The sequence below is a fragment of the Numida meleagris genome, chromosome 10, assembly GCF_002078875.1.
Source record: "Numida meleagris isolate 19003 breed g44 Domestic line chromosome 10, NumMel1.0, whole genome shotgun sequence".
Classification (NCBI taxonomy): Eukaryota; Metazoa; Chordata; class Aves; order Galliformes; family Numididae; genus Numida; species Numida meleagris.
In genome coordinates, this window is record NC_034418.1 from 10,586,932 (window position 1) to 10,611,685 (window position 24,754).

At 40.2% G+C, this 24,754-nt stretch overlaps 1 long non-coding RNA gene across 1 annotated transcript in view; it reads left to right on the forward strand.

The window, feature by feature from the left end:
* LOC110404309 overlaps nucleotides 18,265-24,754 on the forward strand; it is a 35,756-nt gene continuing 29,266 nt past the window's right edge. Inside the window, exon 1 of the long non-coding RNA XR_002442155.1 lies at nucleotides 18,265-18,366. This is a non-coding gene — a long non-coding RNA (uncharacterized LOC110404309). The remainder of the gene's footprint in view (nucleotides 18,367-24,754) is intronic.

Consider the following 24,754-nt stretch of genomic DNA (forward strand, 5'->3'; position numbering starts at 1 on the left):
TGGGGGAAGGCTGTAGTTGCTGTCTCGGTGCTACTCTTGCAAATTCCAAACTCCAGAAGCTTTTCTTGGAGAAGAAAGGGAACAAGACTTGTTCTCTATCTCTGTAAAGAATGCATCGTGGTAATGAGCACGTGTTTATCAATGTGTGCAGCCTGCTTGCTGTTGTAAAACAAGCACTCTTGCTAAAGGGAGGGCAGCAGCAGGTGCTGTTAGCTTGCAACCTCAAAAACCACCCAGTAGGGCAGCAGTAAGATCACAATATTGGTTGTGTGTAATAAAACAATATTCAAGCAACGGTGCTGTCAGACCTTGTTTAGATTTCAGATCCAGCTATTCATCGTGGCAGCATTTCAAAATTGCTGCAGACAGAAGGGGGGAAAAAAAGAAAAAAAAAGCAAGTTGTAAGACGCTGGCTGTTACCCAGCTGTCACCTGCAGGCTGCTCTCCCCCGGCACGCGCTGAACGGGCGCTCTGCCCGCGCGCGTTCCCCTCGCCCGGCGGGAGCAGCCGCCCTTCCCGCGCAGCAGCTCGGCGCGTGCCGCAGCCCTGTGGCGCCACCTGGCGGCTCGCGCTCCTGGGAGGGCTGTGGGAAAGCGAGGGCTGGGGGCTCCGCGCCCGCGTTCCTGCGAATCCTCGCTCGCTCCAGAGAGTTCTCGAAGTTGGCGAGAGCTGCCGGGACTGCCCCTTTGCTGTGCTGTTTGCTAATTGACTGTGATATTAGCGAATCGCAAGACGCCATTCAGAAGGAGTTCTCACCTGCGACTTGCCCATGGATTAACCTGGGTGGCAGTATCACTGCCTGACGTTCAGAGCGGGAGTGTGGAAATGGCTGCTCCCTGGTGTCTGAATCTGACCACAGGGAGAAAAATGGCAACTAAGCCTTAAGGGAGGTTCTCCCTGCAGCAGGGTTGCAGGCAATGTGCTGAGGAACAGGCTGGCTGCACTGTGGAGATTGGGTGCTCGTGAAGGTGACCAGCTGCCCGCTAAATGGGTGCAGCAATCCATTTTGCAGCCTACTGCTAATCAGTTTTCTTCTAAACGTATAGGTCGTTAGCTCAAAGCCTCCTCTATGAAGAAGCAGCAGGCGCTGGAAGCACAGCCAGCTGAGGAGACAGCACGGAGCACCGCTGCGCTGTGCTCTGCTCTGGCTGAGGGGATGTGTGTGGGAGGGGGCTGGGGGGGACAGCCTGAAAATGGGGCGCGATCTACAGAAATGGAGGCATCTAGGCATGAACAAAACCCAGGGAGCTGTGTGTAAACCGTGCTCTAGTGATGAATATGTCTAACTCCATGAGTTTGATGGGGAAACTGTAATGGTTGTGGCTGAGCTCCCTGATGAAACTCTATTATCATCATTTATACTGCAAGAGAGAATAAAAGCCACCGGACCCTGCTGGGCTACAGAACACAGAAATAGCTTTTGTTCCGGGGAGCATAGAATTCCAGCAAGACACGTGAGGAAAGGAGAACATTTTGTTGTGTATATTTTGTGATAGAAGTAACTAGAGAGGAAGCAACATGCCTGAAGTAAGCAGAAGCTCATCAGTCCCTTAAGTTGGAACAAGATCTTCTGATCCTCAGCCCAGTGCGTGAGCCACAGGACGCATGCTTTTCTTGAAGACCTCTAAGGAAACAGCGTGGGAGCATGGGATGTTTCACTGGGGTAGGCAGGTAAGTCAATGATGTACCTATACAAAATAGCACTGTAAGCGTAAAGACGGTAGATTGACCACGTAATCAAAACAGCTGCTCAAAGCTAAAGTTGATCTATGAATGTATTTTAAAAGTTCCTGAGAAGGAAATTACACAATTTGAGGGAAAATTTAAAGATTTCTAAAGAAAACGATCAACTTGTATTCCCACTGGAAATGTACTTGTTACAGGCTGTGTGGGAACAAGATTAAAAGAGGTATATGTCTCAGTCTGTGTCTGAGAGCTATAATTACAGTGATGATACCTGCAGTTCCTTTGTTTAAAGAGAATTTCATTATAATTGATAAGCAATCCACTTTGGTCCAATTTGAAAGGATCAGATCTGATGGATTGTTCTAATTTCCAAACTATCCAGCACTAAATGCCAAGTTCCTGCAGGCTTGATGGTCATAAACAAATTCAGCTTGGACTGTTTGAAGAATGGTAAGATGAGTAGAATTTCCCAGGACACACTGAAAGCCTGAGTTGAATCTCTTGCAGTTCTGGAAGAACAAAAAGCAGATCTGCAGTGTCAGCTCTTAAGCAGGTGAGCTGTGATTCTGTATGGGTTACACAAGTAACAAGATTTTTTTTTATTGTTTCTTTGCCTGGAAGAACACAAAGATAAAAGTGCTTATGTTCACATTTTTCTGAAAGGCTTCTTCTCTAGTAATTCTTGCTGCTATATTTTTGTTATTGTTGAAATGGATTTTGGAGAGAAAACTGTTATTTCTGCACCTGCGTGCAGAATACAATAGAGTAGTGAAGTTTAGAGCATTAAAAGTTTTACTGTCTTGTTTTCAGTAGGATTTTGGCAGGGTGTGCTTCTTGTCAACTCTGATGTAGATGGAAGTGAAATGTCTGGCAGGCTATGTTAAAAAAGTATTTTAGGGACTGTGCAGCATGAAGAATGAAAAGCTCTTTGGTTTCCAGACTTAAGTGTTAACTTGGGTTATTAATAAAAATTCTGCTGAGAATATCACTCTTTAATTGCTTTCTCAGTCGGACTTGAATACTGGTAACTATATTGCTCTCCCTTCTTTGAGAGAGGCATTTCAAGTTTTTGTTAGTTTTGTGATGTGTGGGGGTTGTCAGAATAGATCAGATAAAAAATAGTCCTAGAACTATACATTTCTGGAAGGTTGGTAATGTTCAGATGACTTTACTGAGCCCTCAATTTTTCTTTTCTATGTTCTTTTACATCCTGGGTTTTCTGACGGAAGAAAGATTGAAAATTCTGACATTCTTACAAAGGAAAAAAAAGAAAACAAAAATGTTGTTCCCAAACCTGCTAAATATAATTGCAATTTCATTCCGAGTCGACGGTCAAAAGTATTCGTAATCAGGTTGTCAGATTCAGGGTATCTGATGTTACTCAGGTATCGCAGGTAGACACAATTCTCAACATTTCTCTCAACTGTACATTTTACAATTTATGTTGTGTTGTGTTCAAAGAAATATTTGCCTCAATTTGAGGACTTATGAGTCCCCTGGGGAGAAAAGATGCCCACTGCGGCTGTCCCCTTGGTCCCTGCTGAATGAGGCTGTCCCAGGTTGTGAGAAATGAAAAGGCTGGGGAGGGGTTTCCTTTTGGGGTCTGGAAGTAGGCTGCTTGGTGGATTCAGCCGAAGTAAGAGCTAGTTGTCAAAAAGACTGCTAAGAGGTTGACCTGGGACCGTGCATCTGAAATATGTGGCAATTCCTAGAAAGGCTGAGCTCTGCCTTTCATCATTAACAGCAGCCACTGGGGGCAATATCTGGAAGAAAGATGCCTCTCACTTACATAGGATGAAAGCGCACCGCTTAACAAATGGATTTTGAGTGCTAGTGAACCGTATATATATATGTGTATATATATGTATGCACACGTAAATATGTGTATATGTATAGTCATGGGTAACAATTCCTGTACTTTTTTGTTGGATATGTTTGTCTGGTTTGGGACTAATGAAAAGTACTACTTTTGTCTTTACAAGCCAATAGACTAGATAACCAATGTCTAAGCAACGAATGAGTTTGGTGAAGTGTAAACCTTGAGTGTGACTTTTCATAAAGACTTCAATTTACAATTGGTCTGATTTATTCTTAAATTTTGTGCAGTGACTCCTAGACTAACAGTGGTGGCTTGCTGTGCCAGCAGAGCTTCTGACTTTTGGGCAGTCTCTCTGGTCTTCTCAAGAAATGCATTTGTAATCATAATATTGTTTTAACTGTACAAACAAATCTCAGTGCAGCTTTGCTTTCATACATTATCTAATGGTTCCTTTTAACATTTGCTTTATTCTCACAAATCTGTTATGTACATTGGCATAGACAACTGAAGGGCTGTTGGCGTAGCTCTGTGGGTGGATAGTCTGTGATCTAGCAGCAGTGCTTCCTGAACCACTTAAGAAAATGATGATTATAAGAGACAGTACAAGGCATCATCTGGAGGCTCGCTGGAGTTCTCTACAACATTCCATAAATAACTGTATCGGTTTTGATCTTCAGTAGACTTTCAGCATAAATTGTATCATTTGAAGTGTTGTGATGATGTATCTTCTAAGCCACGTTCAATTATCAGGATATATTCCTGCTACTTACAATCACAGTATATCTCAAGATGACAAAGAAGTGAAAAAGAAAAGGTATGGAGTCTTCATCAGCTGTAATCTTCGAGCATGGAGCATGGTATAAGGACTGCTGGCCAAGATGTACGTATACCAATCTAGGTCAAATGCTGTTTAGTTGTATTTGCACAGGATTGAGATTTTACTGGGAAAACCTTTTGTCTCACAATTGATAACTGGGCTTTCACATACACATGAAAACATCACATTGACTTCAGTAGACATTAGTCTGGCCCTTTGGTTAACTGCAGTCTTGAGGTAATTCTGTTGACATAGATGGTTTTGCAGAAGTTTTGCACTATTTCAGCCTAGCTACAGATATGCTTCTCAATAGAGTGAGAGTTGAAAATAAGTCTCTGTGCTGAGGCAGATGCACATGCAAGGAACTTAAAATGTTGTCTGTAGAATCTGACATAGTTTCATAGCTCTTTTCAGGGGTAGGCAGTATTGAAAAATGAAAAACACCAATTTTATTTGGATCCTTTGGGACTAAATTGGAGTTACAGGAGAGGAAAGATTCTAGCTGTTCAGCTGTGGTAAGAGAGGTCAAAGAGCAGAGCTTTGCCTTGCTGGAACAAAATAAATATGATGATATCCTTAAATTTGGGAGTATCTGTAATAATTAAGGAAAAAGTATGCATCAATATATAAAATACCTATGCATATGGGGTTTGTGTGAGTGTATATATATATATGTATATATATAAATACATTAAACTTTCTTTACTCTCTAAAATCTCAGACATCTTCCTCCTGGGAGATACTGACATTCCCTTCATACTGGGTGGATTTACCACAAGGAAACCTAGAGGAAACTTGAAAGTGTCCAGTTTTATTTAAAACCTTGGTGGTCTGTAACGGCTGCCCTACAGTTCCAGCCTGGTACAAACTTAAACAGAGCTCTTTGTTGCTCTTGAATGTGACATAATCCTTTCATCTGGCATGCTGAATGAAGTATGCACATGGCTTTTTTGCTACCCCTGCTGGGCTGCCTTGTTACACCTTCAGAGCAAACCACCCCCCAGTAAAAAAAGCTTGGACTCTGTCATCCACCCTAATGCCAATAAACAACAGATAACTATGGCATCTTTTGGCTTTAAAATGCTGCCCCTCGTTAAACTTGTGTGCTGAGGAAGGAAACAGTTCCCCACATCATTGTTTCAAGCAGATACAGAGTACATTTTTTTGTTGTTTGCATGTTTGCTAATTTGAAGCTCTTTGAAGAATCCTACAGGGAGATCAAAGTCAAAAGATTAGAACGTTTTTAATAAAGTGAAGAAGGATCAGGTTAGATCAAAGGGACAAGCTGACAGGAAATAAGTAGGTGCCGTTGTTGGCTGACACTTGCATGCTGTAGGGTGATTTCTGTGTTAATGTGAGGTCAGAAGGAGGATTGCTTTACATCTTATTGTCTCCAGACTTTGCTGGCTGGGTGTGTCTTTGTACTTCGCTTTAATCTCAAAAATTAAAACCCATAAAGTCACAGTTTGGCTCTGCCACATGATTTTTCTAGTTATTTAGCTTTGATTTTGAAATAAAAATAAAATTTGGAACATATCAGCAGGGTATGGAGGTAATTAATTGGCCTCCAAGGGGATTCAGCTACAGGAATACTTGTCAGAAGTACTGGGCCTCAGTCATCCCTAGTGTCTTTTCACTGACTTTAAGGGAATCAGATCTTACCCCACTGTCTTAAGAGGAAATGTATTTTCTATACGTGCTAATGCCTTGTATGCTCGCAGGTTGTACCACTGTAATTAAATGAGTACAATAAAATTTAAACATCCCATTTAGTTTGGGTGCAGTTTTGTTGATACAGCGTGGCTAATTGGATAGAGTTTATATCCCTGAGAGAACAGAGTGGCACTACTAACCAGAATGGACGCTCTGCTCGCTGGTCTCCTTGTGATCTTCACAGGTTGTGGTGGATGCACAGTAATCTTTGGCATCCTGGCATATGTGCATTGGAGGTAAGCAGCTATACAAAATAACATGATCTATCAATGGGAAATCACCCTTCTGTGTGACGTAGCTAGAAACTAATTTGAGTGTTTGAAGGCAGTCACAGGAAAACAATTTTTTTCATGGTGTGGTAGAGCATTTTATAGCTGCCCAGAGCTTGATCTCTCCACATATCTTCACAAGTGAAGAAAACAAATATTTCAGAGGTTTGTGTGTCTTTTTCTCCATTAGCAGGAAACCTTCTCTGCCTGAAAGCACACTTTAAGGCAAATGTGCAGGACTGAGCCCAAGCAAAAAGTACTTGTTTTGTTCTACAAACAAAAGGGCTAGTAAGGTGAGCTTTCTGCTCTACACAAGTCCATGTACAGTTCCTCTTTGTGCACCGAGGGTTTCTGCCGTCCTAATACATGACTGTACTCCAATGATTAGATACCTTATTGGATGTGGTATATGCAATCAATGTATTTTTTATCCAGCCATGTTAAATCAAAATTGCAGTTTTTGGTACAGCCCTAACAGAACGAGCTGTGCTCAGCAACATGTTCATTACTACAATACAGGCAGTAATGACACTTCGTGAAAATATTCAGAGAAATGTATTTTTACTGTATTTTGTTATTTTTCTCTTGCAATCAGTTCTGTAAATGAGTGATAGCTTCACAAAACTAAAGGAAAGCATTCAGTAAAATAAAGGAACCTAAACTTAGTGAGGCAAAGAAAAACAAGTGGGAAGAGAAGGTTAGCTTGTGTTTAGGAAAGTGTGTTAAGTTTGTGAGCCTCAAGTTCGCACTGGGTGGAACTAATGTACACAAATGGGGGGAAAATGTTCCTTTTCACTGTCTGTGCTGCTGCTGAACAGAGCTTCCCTCTCCTGGTGCATGTGGATCTAAGCCAAAGTTTTGCATGCGGTACTGTTATTTGCTGCTTGTACACATGCATTTTCTAGGGTTCTTGATTAAAAGCAGCATGGCAGATTGCATGAAGGGCTGCTGTGTGGGAGCCAACTTTATGATACAGTCAGGATTCATTTTCAGTGGAGTTGACCTTGGGCATGCAGTGCTATTAAGTCAACAGCTGAGAATGGCATATGGGAAGAAGGCAACCTGATTCGATTTGGAACATAGTCTCGTTCTCTTTATTTGATCACATTATGTGGAGCTTCCTGGGTTGCCAATCTGCTATTTTTCATAATCAGTGGACTCTAATTAAAATTACTTCTAAATTAGAAATATGCAGCATTCAGAAGGAAAAAAGAGTGAATGCTCCTGAAATGCTCAAAGTGCTTCTGTGTGGTCATTCTAATAGCACATCTCCTAGAGGCATCTACCTCTCTAACCACTTAGCTTTTGTTGATTTCCATGTTAGACTTGGCTTTGAATGGGAAATATGTTCTGACATACTTCTGTAAGCATTCAGATTTAGAAGTGGCAAGTAATACTTTCTGAGATTTATTTGCCTGGTGTCTAAATTTGAGTTTGTGCCTAGATTTTCAATGTTTCGTGGAGCTACTGTTCCACAATAAAATATACCATCACTAGCAAAAGGTAGGTGCTTATTGGAAACGTGTACTGATTAGGTAGCAGAAAGATAGGGTGTTGGAGCATCTCAGTAGGAGATAGACAGATCTAAATTCTGCTGAAGTTTTGAGGATACTAATGGGACCAGCTGAGCAGACAGTTAGAGAAGTCCAAGCAAAAAATAGCCTATGTCCCAAACAGGCAAATCAAGAGTTGTAAATTGAGTTGGTTAAATTTGTGTGATCTTTTAATATAAAGGCTATAAATCTACTGGTACTGCAAGAGTCTAAAGGGATTGGAATGTAGCAGAAACTCAAAGTACTTGAAGCAATCAAACAGTATGAAAGGAAATGGAAAAAAGAAGTCCTTTAACGAACTTTGCAGAGTGAAGATTAACCATTCAGGGAGAGGTGCAAAGTGGGGGAAATAGGATACTGATAAAGTGTTATGGTAACAGAAAATTTAGTGATGAAACACAGAATTCCCTGGGGGAATCATAAATCAGCTTTAGTCTACAAGGTATGTTGGTTCCTAAATCAGCAGGAGTCTGGTACCTAAATTGCTTTGCATCCTAGTCCCAGATGCTTTACTTTGGACTTTTTGCTTCTCTTTAGGCTTCATGTGGTTTTAAATTTAACAGGGTGCTCATTTCCTTTGAAGCAAAGTGTGTTAATAGTGTCTTTAGTATGTTTATAAAATGAAGGATCTTGAAGGACAGATCAGTTTTTTTTAGAGTTCTGAAATGCTAAGTGTTTAAATATAAAGAAGAAAGCATTAAGAAAATGTTGAAAAACTGACAGGGAATGTCAAGACTTACTAACTTTGCAAGGTTTGATTTATCCAGAATAGTGCTTAAAGCATTAATGGTATTTTTGTGGTTAACTGAATGTGAGCCGCCTTTGGTAGCATATTAGAACAAACAGTTATGTTCCAAATCCAGATACAGCAGTTTACTGGCTGATTAATATATCAACAAAGGAAAATGTTAGAATGTCATTAGAGGACTGGAGTAGAAATGCAGGAGGAGTGCTCTGTGTCCACTAGGTGGTAATGCTGAATCTTAAATCCTGTTCCAGTGGTGCGAGGCTCCCTCCTGCTAGATGGGACCCCTCCTCACTCCCTTTGGATGGAGGGAAATTTTGAACACTGATTATTGACAAACACTAGGTCTGAGAATCCATAAGATTTTCAAGGAAATCAGGACCTAGTCAAGCTTAAGTCTTGAAATGTGGTTTGTGGTAGTGCCCTAAAGCCTTGTGTAGATGTAGATGCGCCTCACTCAGTGGTACGTCTGTAACATCTCTACATAAGTTTTCAGTGGCTTCTGAAATTGTAGAAGATTCACTCTACAATCGCCAACTCTAGCACCTGCTAGTATCTCTCTTTTAAAATTCTTCATCATAGAAAATAATAATCTTTTTTCCAAATGACATGAAATTGAACAAATTACTGGTGCTTAATAAAATGTTGATAACTTGCTTCAGTTTGAAGGTGAATTTGTCACCCAAGGTGGTTTGTGGAAAAAAGATGAGGGGCATTTAATATTAAATGAAGTACACCAACTTGTATGATAAAGCATTAGTTAACAGCATACCATGTTGTCTAGCACTGAAACAGTGTTGGAAGAGAAATTAATTCAAACAGAAACGGGTATTTAGGAAAAAAAGAATATGATTATTTGAGCTAGAATTTGGAGATGGCAGTTTAAGAAAAAATGCATTGAAATCAACTACATTTCTATGTCTTTCCAGTAGTGTTTCTACAGGCAAAATGTTTCATAGCACCAAGGTCAAACTTCGGCTCTTTCAGTACTCAAAGATTAACTTAGTGCCATTACTCCCTCCTGTAAAATCTAGGGGTGCCCACTAGCTGCTCAAATACAGATTTGTTTTATCTTCCTTGTTCTTCTTGAACCTATAGAATCACAGAATCATTTGAGATGGAAGGGACCCTTAAAGATCATCTAGTCCAACACCCCTGCAGTGAACAGCGACATCCACAGCTACATCAATTTCCTCAGAGCCTGGTCCAGTCCAACCTTGAAAGTCTCCAAGGATAGGGCATCCACCACCTCTCTGGGCAACCAGTTCCAGTGCCTCACCTCTCTTACCGTAAAAATTTTTTCCTATCTCCAATCTGAATTTCCCCTCTTTTAGTTTGAAAACCCATTTCCCCTTGTCCTATCACAACAAACCCTGCTAAAGAGCCTGTCCCCTTCTTTCCTACAGCCCTGCTATGGATGCTGAAAGGCTGCTCTCAGGTATCCCTGGAGCCTTCTCTTCTCCAGGCTGAACTTCCCCAGGTCTCTCAGCCAGTCCTCACAGGGAGGTGTTCCATCCCTTGGATCGTTTTTCAGCCCTCCTCTGGACGTGCTCCAACAGGTCCATGTCTCTCCTGTACTGAGGTACAGTACAGTACTCCAGGTGAGGCCTCACCTGCACAAAGCAGAGGGGCAGGATCACTTCCCTCGCCCTGCTGACCACACTTCATTTGATGCACCCAGGATACAGTTGCCTTTGTGGCCTGTGAGGGCACATTGCTGGCTCATGTCCAGCTTGCCAGCCACCAGTACTCCCAAGTCCTTTTTGGCAGGGCTGTGCTCCATCCTTACATCCCTAAGGTTGTACTGATGGCAGGGATTGCTATGACCCAAGTGCAAGACCTTACGCTTTGCCTTTGTTGAACCTCATGAGATTCTCCTGGGTCTGCTGCTTGCTTGAGCCTGTGTAGACCTCGCTGGATGACATCCTATCGCTCAGGCGTGTCAGCTGCATCACACAGCTTGGCATCATCCACAAACTTGCTGAGAGTGCTCTCGATCCCACTGTCAACATAATTGATGAAGATATTAAAGTTGTTAAAGAGCATTGGTCCCAGTACCGATCCCTGATAGACACCACTTGTCACTGATCTCCATCTGGATATTGAGCCATTGACCATAACTTGGTACAATCCCACAACTAATTCCTTGTCCGCTGATCAATCCACCCACTGAATCCATACCTTTCTCAATTTAGAGAGAAGGATGCAATGAGGGGCCATGTCAAAGGCCTTACTGAAGTCTGGACAGATGACATCAGTGGCTCTTCCCTTGTCCATTGATGCAGTTATGCCATCATAGAAGGCCACTAGGTTGGTCAGGCAAGACTTGCCCTTGGTGAAACAAGCTAATAGGTAGCAGGATAATAGACTCAGAAGGGCAAAACTGTGAAGGTTTTGGATTTTACTCCATGTTAATCTTTCAGCAATTTAATCTGTAGTATTCAAGATGAAGAGAATAAAAGAGAAGACAAGAGTATCTTATTTCCCAACACTTGCAACAATTATTGGGTTAATAGGGTTTGAAGGTTTTTTTGTTTTGGTTTGATTTTTTGTCCAGCGTTGGGAATGTGTGGGATGGCCATGGCAGGCACTGGACAGATCTGCTTTGTGGGTGTTTGTTTGAGCTTCAGGAGTAGGCAGGAGAGATGGAGAAGAGTGTGCAGCTGTGCCAAGTTCTGTCTGCACCATGGGAGACACAGCAGGGAGGCTGCACTCTTGTACTTTAGCCACGCTGATAATTCACCTGTAAAGCAGCCAAAGAGCCTTATGTCATACCAAAATGAAGGTTATAATAAGTATATAGAGGCTGTTAAAATCTGAGGCAATTAGCAAAATTCCAACTCATAGGTGAGGGACACCCACCACGTGAATACCTTTCAGGACAGTTGGCTTTATTTTACTTTTTCCCCACAGGTTGAGTTCAGTCTATGCATGCTGTGCAATTGCTACTTTCATCCTCTTGTCTCTTCTTTCTCTTTCATTCTCTCTCTCTTTCTCTCTCATTCAGTCAGGTGTTTATCTCCCTTTAAGCAATAGGTCAGATAAAGTTAGATAAGGTTCAGAGTATATTTAAGCTCCAGTATCAACTCCAGACTAAAAACAGTGCAGTAATGCCACTAGTATAAATCAAGGCTTTACAAGGACAGTAGTTATTTCTGTTTTAATGTTGGCAATGGAGATGACTCGTATTCCTTGTTTCTAAGAAAATCTTGTATTTCTACAGAAAAATAACAGTTAAAAGCATGCATTTTCTGTCCTTCCCAGTAATACTTGCTGTTAGCCTGTGGTATGTAACTTAATCTAATTTTTACTCTGCCTGTAATTGCAGCAAGAACACCAACATTATCAACACTAAAACTTTATTTTGATGTTCTTAATCCTGCACTCTCACCCCAAAAGATGGGATTTGGGGTTGGTGTGGAGCCCATTAGTTTAAATGCATTTATTTGTGTGTGTAATGGTCTGACTGGGCAAACTAGTGGCACAATCAAGGACTGTATTTGCTAGTGTTCAATCAGAGTTGGAAGTACATCTGTCAGGATTTGTCAGATCTATAAAATACATACTTTGCCTTGACCATCAGCCAACTGTCTGGACTCTAACTCTAGCAAAAACTCAGCTAATCTTTCTATGGGAGATCTAGTTATCTATTTTCTTTTCTTTTCTTTTCTTTTTTTTTTTTTGAATCACAATTATATAGACTTTTTTTTCTTATCTGTGTTTTTTTACCTCTCCTAATAGATGTATTTGATGTAATTATCATCTGCAAAATTGAAACTGATATCTAATACCTTATGTTTGTACAACTGGAAAAATACCAACTGTTAGCAAATCAGTTACATGTTTTGGCATTCTTATACTTCTCCCTCAGAAGTAAAACATGAACATTAGGTGAAAAGTGGCATGCTACTCAATACGTTAATAATGGAGATAGATAACTATTGTCTTTATTAAAGCTTTTGAGGATGATTCAAGTTCAAAGAAAACAGATTATCTTACATTTTGGCAGATAATTCTGTATTTTAAAAATATGTAAGTGCCTTTTCATTGGAATTTCAAATTTAGATGCAATAGTCCCAGTTTTTGTATAGAGCTCTGATGAAACAGGTTTCCACTCTTTAGGATAAGCTTGCTGAAATGTTTTAACAGGTTTTTTTCCTAAAAAAATGTTAAGAAAAACCCTGCTATTTGCAATTTGGAAAAAAAAGAAAAAGCAAAAACAAAGGTGGAGTTTTTAATAGTTAAAAAAAGAAAAAAAAAAAAGAAAAAGTAACACAGGGGCTGCATCAAAAGAGGGTGGCCAGTGGGGCAAGGGAGGGGATTGTCCCCCTCTGCTCTATTCCCAGGAGGCCCCATCTGGAGTACTGCATCCAGCTCTGGGGCCCGCAGCACAAGGAAGGCGTGGAGCTGTTGGAACTGGTCCAGAGGAAGGAGGGACACAAAAGTCATATGCATCAGAAAAGACATAGAATACAAGAATATCCCCGGTACAGCAAAAGCGAAGTTATAGTAGAGAGTACTTGTTCAGGGAGGATAGAAATGTGGGAGTAAACAGTGCATATCTTACAAAGAGTAGGACGTTTTTCTTTGCTGTACATTACCACACCTGGTATTAGCATTAAATCCATTCTGATCAAAAAGTCTAACACAAACCTCTCCGAGAGGTGATGCAAGGGGAACAAGCATAATTAGCTCTGAATTTGGCTTCTGCTGTTTAGGAAAGCCTTCCTTGTCCTCATGCATGCCAGCATGTAAAAATTATGCAGGGAATGCTGGGGACATGGACACTGTAGGACTTGGTGTCCTATAACCACTGTTCTAGCAAGCATTTAAGGTGCTTTAATTCTGCTTTTCCTGGCTTTTGGTTCTCACTGATTGGAGAGGCTGTAGTCTGACATGCGGGAACTCTAAAACCACCAGAAACCTGTTGCTGGTCTAACCTGGAGGAATGGGAGCAATTCCAAAGGACAGCATTTTAACTAGCAGTTGCTTAAAACTCCGCTTTGTTTCGGGGACGAGAAGGAGCTTGTTTACAGCCTAGCTTAGAGGCTTAACTTTCTCTTCCTTATGCTCGTGGAAAACTCACAGATATTCTGTTTAGAGCTTTCCCTTGACTGCACAAAAGGAAACAATTTTGGGAAAGCACCAAAGGATTTTGAGTAACTCAAGCAGGGCAATACAAGCACGCAGCTCTCCAGCTTCTGCCAGCACACTGATGCTTGTGTGTGCCTTTACCCACACCCCGTGTTTTCAGAGAAGATCTGATTTTTGATGGCTGCCAATCTTCTCAGGCCTAACAGTATCTTATGGAAGATGCTCATGTACTTTTTTCTAATGTTGCACTGCCACCTTCTGCTTTGCTTTCAGGAATTAAGGCATGTATGATGAGCAGATGGTATTCAGTTTCAAAAGTTCATAACAAATCACGCCTTTCAAAGCTGGAAACCCAATGTTAGACTCCCAGATCCATCTTTAGATTACTGCTTATGTTGGTTGGTATCCAAGACTATGTAGATGCCTTTGGCTTCAGTGGTGACTGCTGATTGTACAGCACTACTAGAAGTCAGGAGTCTCCTTTCAGACATGTGGGCACTTGTTTTGGATGGCTTTGGCAAAATGAACATGACAATGGTGTTTGTGCCTTAAAACAGAATCAATTTTTTCTTAAAATCAGAATGGAGAATAAATCAGAAAGTGATATGTAAGTGTAGGTTATTTTCATAACATTTGGAAGTGAAGCCTAAGCTGTAGTTTTTGCATAACTGGAATTTGGAATACATACTGAAATACAGGAAAAAGAGTGTTTTTGTCACTCAACATGCATTTCTCTTTACATGGAATTTAGCATGTTTTCCTGTGTCTGAATACTGCAGGTGTTACTATCCCTAGTTTCCAACAGAAAACTTGTTTTTCTGGCTGTAAAATCCTGTATCTCACTTGTGCATTTTGAAAGGATAAAATAATACCAACATATACATTTTTTACAAGGAAAGATATAGCTGTTTCTGTGTGTACTGGGGAATGAATTATTTATTGTTTTGTTTTTTTTTTTCCTAATAAGTTGTTAAATAAGGCACAGGTTCTCATATACCCTGAATTTCCTGCCTTTTTGTACAATACTGCATTTTGCATTTACATGTAATGTTTCTTTAGTGTGCAGAAGAGAGAGGAGACAATTGACTACAAAATTTTTTATATTCTAGTCATTTACTCTGTGTAGCTGCAATAATGCAGACAGAGATTATTTTGACAAGTGCTAGCTTCATTTTTTTTTAAAGTAGTACGTGTTTCTTAAAAGGCAGTGGGCATATGATGTTAAATTGGAACTGGACTAAAGCAAACACAGGCTTTCTTCTTTGAAAAGCTTACAGTCTCATTAGAGTAAATTACTGAGTATTGAGCTCCCTGTTTCTATGATTAGATGGTTATTGGGATCCAACCTAATTAGTTTAAAGCTGACTTCGTATCTCTACACAACACAGTCGTTATTCCTGTGCTGCTGTGGAGGCATAGTCTGAAGTCTTCATTTGAAATCCATTAAAGTCGAAGGAACTCTTTGTTGGTTGAATGAGCTTTGCATCAGGCTGCAAACACGTCAAGTGTACAGTACAGAAAACAGAGAGACCCTGGCCATGCAGTCCATGCCTGGCATTTCTATTGGGATAAAGTGCCGCAGGGAGGGGACTGGAAATGCAGGCTGTGGGGCCAAGGAGCAGGTGAGGGGAGCTTGTGCATAATGCACAAGTGCAGCAAGGAGAGGGGGAGAAATCAGAGCACCGGAGAGATGACAGAAGATTTCTGAGGAGTTTTGATGGTGTTGGGAGAGACTTGGATTTTGTATAGAGCAGGGCAGAAGGGTAGTCTGGCACAGCTGAAGCAGCACCCAGTGGGAGAATGCTCTGAGCCTGAATTTCTGGGAGAGGCAGGCAAGTGAAGGCAGGGCTGACGATGTGTGATAAATGACACTAAAAGAAAACAGTTAAGGGGGGTAGAGGCTTGGTTGGGGAACAGACAGCACAACCAATCTGGTGGTGAATATAAAAGTCTTCCTTTTCCTAGTGCATGTGATGATTCGCTACTACGGACATGCTCCATAAAGAAATCCAGCCTGGCAGGAGCGGGGGAGCAGCAGGTGAGCCCCAGGGTGCTGAAACAGACAGTTGCTCTTTAGACTGGTGCAGACATGAATGTGCTAAGAGGTGATACATTTCCCTCCCACCAAAAAAAAAAAAAAAAAAAAAAAAAAAAATCAGAAAAAGCATAGCAAGCATATTTTAGGGCTGGATGGAATGTTTGCTCAATTAACTAGTCAAAACAGGATTTCTTTGTGTTTCTCACAGTGCTGCAAATGGAACTCTCTTTATGAGATTCAAATTCTTGTTCTGTGTCTTCTTACCCAACATATACCATCTCCAGGAGCTTTACTAATATCGGCTGATCCCACTGTTGTGAAGTAAAGTAGCTCTGTATTGTCTTGACCTGAATGAATGCAGAAACATAGGGCAGAAATCAGATTGCTTGCGCAAAACCTCTGGAAGATGTACTAGCACAGTGAACATCACAGTTCTATTCTGCTCACACAAGTAGAATCATAAGATTAGAAGGAATCACCTTGTCATTAAACCTTGCCTGCTGCCACCACATTGTAGTTATGTCTGGAAAGTCCAGAATGATCTTCATGACACCGCTCTACATACTTCTACAAAACACAGGTTGCAAAACACACCTGTAACAAACTTACAGCTATTTATCTTATGCAGAAGATCAAAAGCTGCAAACTGCCATGTCCCACTGGAAGAGATCTGGAGCAAATAAGAGATTCATCACGCTCTTAGATACTTGTATTAATATGGAACTTGTTAAGTGACATTCCTGGACTATCTGGAAAGCAAACTCAGTGCTACGCTACAAAAGAAGACAGAACTATTACTGTCATAGACCCTAACAACTTGATTTGAATGAATAGCTTTCCCGGTTTTGCCTAACCTTGTGCATCAAAGATGTTTAATACCATAAAGAATGTGAATACTCTGGCTATACCTAATGTTTGTGACTTGGGAAAAAAAGGTATTAATTTTCCCTCTTCCTAAAAGATCAAATTATATATTAGAGGTAAAAATATATGCAGTTTCCTAGCCCGTTTTGGACAATAGGAATATAGCTCAAGTGCTGTACAACAAGCACAATCAATTGATAGATACTAAATCTCCTTGAGATTAAAATGGTACATTCAAATCAGACATGAACAAACTAAGCAGATCAGCCTCCCTCAGTCTCTGTGTCTTGTACTGAGCCTTGACATCATCTTATAATTCTCCTCTGAATCTTCATTCTTTTTTATTTCCTTCTTGAATTAAGGATATCAGAAGCAGAACGTATTTTTTCAGGGCTTACACCAACAGGATGGACAGCAGGATTGTGTCATCTCCAGCTTTCCTTTAGAGATCTGGAGATCTGGTAAGTCCTTTTGGCTGTAGTGTTTCATGTGATGCTCAAGCTGATTTCTGCTTCCCCTGCAGAGTGCCCTTGCATGGATGTAGGTCCTGCAGTCTTCAGGCCTAGATGCATAATCTTACATCTTACTACTTGCAGTGCACAAAGCCTAGTTTAAAGCAATTGCTATGTCTCAGAGCTATGCTTTATTCCTATTTACCATTCTCAAACAGCTGTGTCACCTGCAAATTTAGTACCCAAACAGTTTATATTTTTTCCAGTTTATAGATAGAGTTATTAAATGGCAGAGAACCAACCTTGTGTGATTCCATTAAAAATACGGACAATTAATGATGCTTTTCCATTTACAATTGTACTTCTGGACCCATCAGTGAAATGGCTAAAAGGACTCTGGTCAGGTTAGTGGCAGGTGCTGTTACTGCTGCAGCTGCACAGTTGCTGAAAGTCAGTTCATCTGTTTGCCTTTCACCCTTGTGAAAATCTTCCTGCACGTTACCAGCTGCATTACCAGAACTGTTGCTTCTTGCAGTAAAGGCTTAGATTCTATTCCTCATCCAAGCAGTGGGAAGTTCTACTCTTTGCTAGGCTGACCATTTCCAAGGCCTCACAATTAGGGTAAAGCCAAGAAAACCAGTCTAGTTCAAGTACTCTGTCTGCTTCAGGCTGGCAGGATGCAGCTGCTTCTGTTAGGTGCTTAGGTTAGCTCAACTCAGCTGTTACAGCTCTGTTGTAGTCAGTAAGAAGCCCTCGAATCCTTTTATTCCTTGTTTTATCATTATGTTTCTGTGTGTTGTAGAGTTGAATGCCGAGAAAAGGATGAGAAGCTGCAATACTACTGTAACAAGTGCAATGTCTGAAAATGGACATATTGATTCCTCTCTTCAGTATCCTGTTAGATCTGAAGCTTTAGACTTGTTCCTGCTGTACTGCAATGAACGGGATGCCTAGGAGACTGAGCTAGATGCTGAGTTTGAAGGGTGACCTATACAGGTTTTTCTGCAAACTCATAACCTGTAACCATTTTTAGGTACAGATATATTTTATATGTAGTCCTGCCATGGCTCTAAAACATTTCAGCTACCACCAGCTAGAGCCAAGGCAATAGTCCAGATTGCTATTGCTGTTGTGAAGCTGAGTGGTGGCTGCAGATTGACAAGGTGATAGCGTTGTTTCTGTAGTGACTGCACATTAGAAACAGAAACATATTTGGTGTTACTGCTGTCTCTTCTGTCTGCAGAAAGCCCAGATGGTACAGCATAGTTTGATGACTGGCTGGGATGGACAGAAGCCCTTGATCATCTGATTTTCTGGTACTGGTTGCTTTTTTTGTCAACCATTTAGGCAACTATAGGCCTTATTAATGCTAGTAGGTAGGGTAAATGCTTTCTTTTCATAGCAAGCAGAAAATAAACGAAAAATCTTTTCTAGAGTCATGGCAGAAAGTTGTAGGCAGGTGGAATGCAATTAGTTAAGCTGAAGTCAAGCTAGGGGTTGTTGGAGAATTTACCTGGCAACAGTTGTAAGCATGCAGGGGTTAGGAACTGATGAGCTGCAGCTGTGTGGATGAGTGCACTGCAGGGGAAGAGAAGGTAGGAGGTGAGGGAAGAGGAGAAGCAGGGAGACAAGATTTCCTGAGATGAAGGCCTGACCAGAAAGGTAGGCTCAGAGTTTGTAAGGTGAGCAGCTGTTTCTTGTTATTGCTTATAAACGTATAGTTTTTTCTTTCTTTCTTTCTTTCTTTTTTTTTTTTTTGCTTTGCTGGAATGCTCCAACTCTCATTTTAAAAAATAGAAATCACTAAAGGGAACAGTGGCTTCCAACTGTGGCCAGTTGACAGATGTTGTGTGTGTTGCCAAATAAAAATTACATTGTTTCTTTAATTTGATATAAAACCTTTGGACCAACTTCAGTTGGGAGATCTTTTTTTACGTGCTTTAAAATATTTTATGTTTTTTCTACTTCATGTTCCTTCTGAAACTGCCCTAGTTACCTTTATAATTATCTGAACAGTTACTGTTTTCAAATACAAAGAACAATAGCACCTCAAGCACAGTGAAAATACCAAATATTGATTTGTGCCTTGAATTCCAGAAAAGCTCAGCAGGAGGTATACAAAATATTTCTGAAAAACGATAACTTATCACCTGCAGACTTGGTTGTTGTCCATTATGACAAAGACTAGCTGGGGGGCTCGAGTGACCTCCAGCCTTTAGCTATTTGCGTCTCTTCCAAGGCAAAGAGGAAAAAATCTCAACCCTCTCCACAATGTTTGCATTCACCTCATTTCCTGCATCTTTCTTTCACCTAAGTTTACAGAGGTGCAGTGAAACACACCACCCACAGTGATGCAGCCACATCAAAATTTAACTGCAGTGGTGGTAACTGATGCATGAACTGCTTTCAGACGAAAGATTTGGCTGCCTTGTTCACACCCTTGCAAGCACACATGGGTCTATAATTGGATTGAGGTGGGGCATGGAGGTTTTGCTCTCACTATGTAATGTCTCTGGATTCCTCCTTATAACCAAGCTGCACCTGAATGCTTATTTGCACTGTGTACTCTGATGTGCTAATTATTTCCCTGTTACAAACATTCTTGTATTACCCTGGGGATACCAGAAATATTAATGCTTTTTCTTTCAGTCAAATTTGGCTCTGTGGGGATAATGAGGGCTTCTATTTGCTCTCCCTGGCTTGTAGGGTGGCAGTGGTGAGGTACTGCTGCTGAGATGCGTGTGTACAGCTTTGCAGGGCAGCACAGGAAGCCGGGGGAGCTGGAAAAGTCACTGTAATTTCTAGTGCGATCATTCTTGGAGAAACAAACTGCTTCTGCTTTGGTCTTTGCTTTTTCATTTGGATAGTTCACGTCTAGTCCATACCTGTTTGTTCAGCTCCTGAGGCTGTGCTCAAGTGTTTCCCATAGCAAGTGTGGGTTTGGGCTTGTGGTCTCCAATCGAAGAGTGAAAAAAATGGTGCTTGAATGAATAATCAAGGATCGTTTGAGCTTGTGGCGTAGGATCAAGAAAGTGATCTGTATGCTGTGGATCTACTATGTAGCAAAGTGTGTTTGAGAACATACCTACCAGGTAGCCATTTAAGGCTGTGCCTGCAGCACTCGGCTCTTAAGTTCCATGTCCCTGCGCATTATGGAGACAGGTGGTGTAGCACTCAGGTGGCATGGCTGCTCAGTGGTGTTACACAGGTTTTCTGCAGTGCCTTCAGATTTGTTTTGTGGTGGCCATGAGGTAATGATGGGTAATAGTATCTCTCAGGTCTTCCTTCTGCCTTCTTATATCTAGGTGGTAACTGTTACAACAGCTCGCTAGGCGCTAACTGTATCTAGAATAGCTAACTTGATTGTTGTATTGTTACCTGGTGGGGTTGAGCTTGTGTGCGTGCCTAGGGAGGGAGTGGGGTAAGAGCAGTAGTCAGACCTCAGCCAGCTTAGAATGCTTTTGGATGAAGAAAAAGAATTTCCTTCCCCTTCCAACTATAGATATGAATTAGTATCTTCTAATTTAACAGCTGTACAATGAAAGTGTGTCAGCTCTTTTCCCCCTTATAGGAAAAGTAGCAATGCTCTTGGTCTGTCTTTTGCCTGTTTTCTCTCTAGAAAAAAAAAAAAAAAGGAAGTGTTTTGGATGGGGTTAGGTGCAACTCTGATTGGTGCACAGGCCTACCTTGAGAGCAGGAGAAACAAGAGCTGAGTGCAGTTGAACTATGTTTCCTCACATGACTGGGAAACATAAATATACTGACACAGAAAGTAGGTGTGAATGGCACAATGGTCCATCTCCATGTACTGCATGAATCTACATAAAATGATATTTTTTCTTAACTCTTTAAAAATGTTATACATAAGTATATATTACATAGTAAACTGCTTCCAACCTAGTTTTTTTTTCTTTTTTATGCTTTACAGCTAGATATGCCCCAGCTACTTTCACATCCAAAGTGATATCTGTGTTCTGTTGCTTTTATTAAGAAATTAGTATCTTGTGATTCTTTTCAAGCCTTATATCAGTTACTGCCCCAGAACAGTTTTTGTCACATTATTCTGGTTTGTTGTACTCCATCTTGATGTCCTTATTGATCATATTTGCAGTGTTCACGAGACTTCAACATTTCATTAAAAATATTGATTTGAATTAGCGCTCTAGGTCAGACACAGCCTCATTCATCCTCACCGTGACTGCACTGAAATTAATGGCATACCAACGGTGTGCTTATCTCAGTGTGATCAGTCTGCTGCTGAGAAAAGGTGATTAAAAGTTGTTGTTTTTTTGTTGGGTTCTTGTTGTTTTGTTTGTTTCAGCTGTGGAAAGAGGGTGATTTGAATAGCTGCTGAAGTACTTCTCTCTAACTTCCCTACTGCAATTTCTTAAAAAAAAATTAAGAAGAAAATAAAAAAGAATTAATGAACCTCCAGAGCTTCGCATCTCTTTCTGTCTCTCCCTCTCTCTCCCCACCTCTCTCCTACTCTCGCCCCTCAGAAATTAAATATTCACTTGTGGTTACTAACTCCTATGATGATTTAATTTAACTTTTGCTTTTACATTTTTGTATATGTCTTGTCTTTCTCAACTATATATAAAAACAATCATCCTTTTTGTTGATTGCTCTGAGAACTATTATGTTTTCTTCTATTTCACAATAGAGGGAGCTCTAAAGAAACTTATCTTTGCATAAACAATATAAACAGACTGCATCTGCAAAGTGCTTGAGAAAACAGCAACTTGCCTACTCCTTATGAGTTATAGTTGTGCACACATATTTCAAAGCAAAGACAAGCCTGCCTTGTTGTTAGCACGAGTGAGTTTCCATGGATTGCTGTGTAGAAGCTCATCAGTACTTTTGCTTTGCTCGATGGGAATCACTCACAAACACACGAGGATATAGATTTAAAAAAAAAACAAAACAAGGGACATCCAACTTTACTATAGAACTAATTTAGAAGAAGCAGGATGTTGTTTATGAACTCCATATACCTTTGTTTTCATAACATGGTCTTTGCTGTATTCCTTGATCTGAGGTTTTTTATTAGAAATTACATATTATTTTTCATACAATGTTTTACTAAAATAAATGCCTCTATTTAAAATAAACAGAAATGCTCCTTCCTCTGTTGACAAATGCTCTTTGAAGTATAACGTGGTGCAGTACTATGTACATTGCTGCCTTGTTTATATTAGAAATCTTTCTCAGGAGTGAAATAGCAGAGTTGTTAGTAAATTTTTGTTCTTGTATGTCTTCATCTTGCGGTTAGAGTGAAGCTTAGTTTTGTGTTTTTTTTTTTTTTAATTTGATGGCTCTTGAAACACCAGCTGCTTGTGGTAAATGCTTGTCAGCTGAAAGGTGACTGTGCATCAACGTAAAGCTTTTCAGATGTGACCAATTTAGCTTTTCTTTTTGTGGCCTGTTCAATTCTGTAGCATTTTAAAATATGGTCTGCATTTTATATTGAATTGTATGATTAAAGAATACAAACTCATAATATGCAGCAGTTTCTGTTCTCCCTCCCTCAGTGGTGATTGTCGAAGGCTTTTATTGTTCTCTTTGAGGAAGTGTCTATGCAAGCAAAAGCCAGCCTGCAGACATAGCTTCGCTATTAAAAACACTTGCTGGTATGGACTGTTTTGTTTTTAAACCAATATAGGATAGATTGATTTTAGAACAAACAGCATTTATTTTAATCAGGTTAAGCTGCATGTATTCTAAGACATTTTGTCTATTGTGTCTGTACATACAAACTGCTAGGAATGGGTCTTGTTTTGGGAGGAGGTATTTCGTGAATGCTTGCTTGACATTTTTGGAGTGTTGTGCTTAAACAAAAGCAGTTCCAAACCTCCGTAGAACCTGGTATCTCAGAGGGCAGTAACAGCGACAAGGCTTTCTCTATGCTTCTTATCCTGCTCGCTGCAATTATAAAAGTCTAGCTTGAGAGAACGCGTAGATCATCACGGTTTGAAGTATATCGAAATTGCCTTAGTGAATTCACTATAACCTCTAAAAGCTTGGTGGGATCTTCAGTTCACATGCATAATCAAAAAAGCCAAAACTTGTACTGACTTTACTGTGGTTAAATAACATAAAATGTCAGACATTACCAGAAAGGTAATGACTGGGGCCACCATGAACTATTTGGAAAAGAATAAATCCTGACCCAGATGCATAAATTCAGGCAGGAAAAGGAGGAAACGTGACTTTGAGCAGGGGGTTCAGGCAGAGCAGGGCCAGCACAGCCTCTTGTGCCGTTTCTTCCATTCTCTTCGTTGCTTGCAGTAAAGCTATGAGGCATGGTGATGAGGGAATTTAAGGCTCCCCACTTAATCCTGAGAAAAAGTTTAGTGAGAAGAGTTTTTGGACTGTCGGTTAATAAGCTGTTGTGAATATGACACAACCTCTACTACATACTTTAGATTCACTACTATATTGTGACCAACTGACTTTCAGTTTAATGATAGAGAGCTGCTAGAGGAGAAAGAAGCAGTACAAAAACTTAAGGAGAGGATAATTTAAAATAGGACTGCAGATGTTTGTCTGAATATGCCAAACTGATATCTGCTATAGAGCAGTGTAAAGTTTGTGCGGTCATTTGTTTTATTTATATTAGTTACTCAGTTCCCATAGGCATGAGTCTATCACCATGCTTTCAGGCAATAAATATTTAAAACAAAAACAATAACAACAACAAAAACCCACAAAACAATAAATCCCTGTTGGTGAGGAATTTCTTCTCTTAACCTTTTAAATTATTTCTTTTCAAGACTGCAACAATATACAGTTCTGAATAATGTCAGGTTTGAACAAAGTCTGTATTCTTTAAACAAAAATCTCCTTCAGTCCTAGAAAATAAGAGTAAGCAGAAATCTCTTCCAAGTAGCGTGTTTCAAATTTCAGCTTGCTGCCAAAGGCAGATGAGGCACCAGGCTGGCATCTGTGCCCTCCTTTTGGCTGTTTTGCATCACCTGAGCATTGCTTTCATTCATTCACAGCTGTGTACAGCTCATGCCTGTTAGGAGAGGAAACACCTTCCTTTGCTAAGTTAGCCTGACACAGTAAAAACCAGGCTTGTTTCTCTTACTGTTTTTGTTCTAATAGATGTTTGAAATTATAGTTATTTTCGTTGTTTTTATTTGTTTTCTTGAAAACAAATGTGTAACTGTAGACTTCCTCAAATACTGGAGTGTATTTGTGGAGTATAGGCCCTTGCAAATTATACAGCAAGATGCAATTGTATTTTGCATATGTAAACCTGTGTGTTATGTTTGTGGTTTTTCATCATATTTTTATTAAGAATATGCCTTCTATCTTGAAACTTTTAACATTGTCTTTATTTTTAAAAATGTGAGTAGATAATCCCACTTAGATTTGCCCACAATATGTAGGAACCTTGATTGGTCTAATTCTTGCTTTGACAAATTTGCCATTAACATAAGCATATACCTAACTTAAAGTATATGGATAAGAGACCTTCGGTGTAATCCTTTCAGTATAATTGTTAAACTCACATTTATATTTGTTGCACCAGACACTATGCTTTCAAAAAATCAGCCAAAAAATATGCAAAACAAATACAATAGTTATTCTGCTTAATAAATGTTCATATTGAAAGTCTATGCAAATCAGAAGAAAAGTTACTTGATGAGTACAGTTGTAGAGATGATGGAGGGGCTGCACAGCTATGAGCTTGCTACT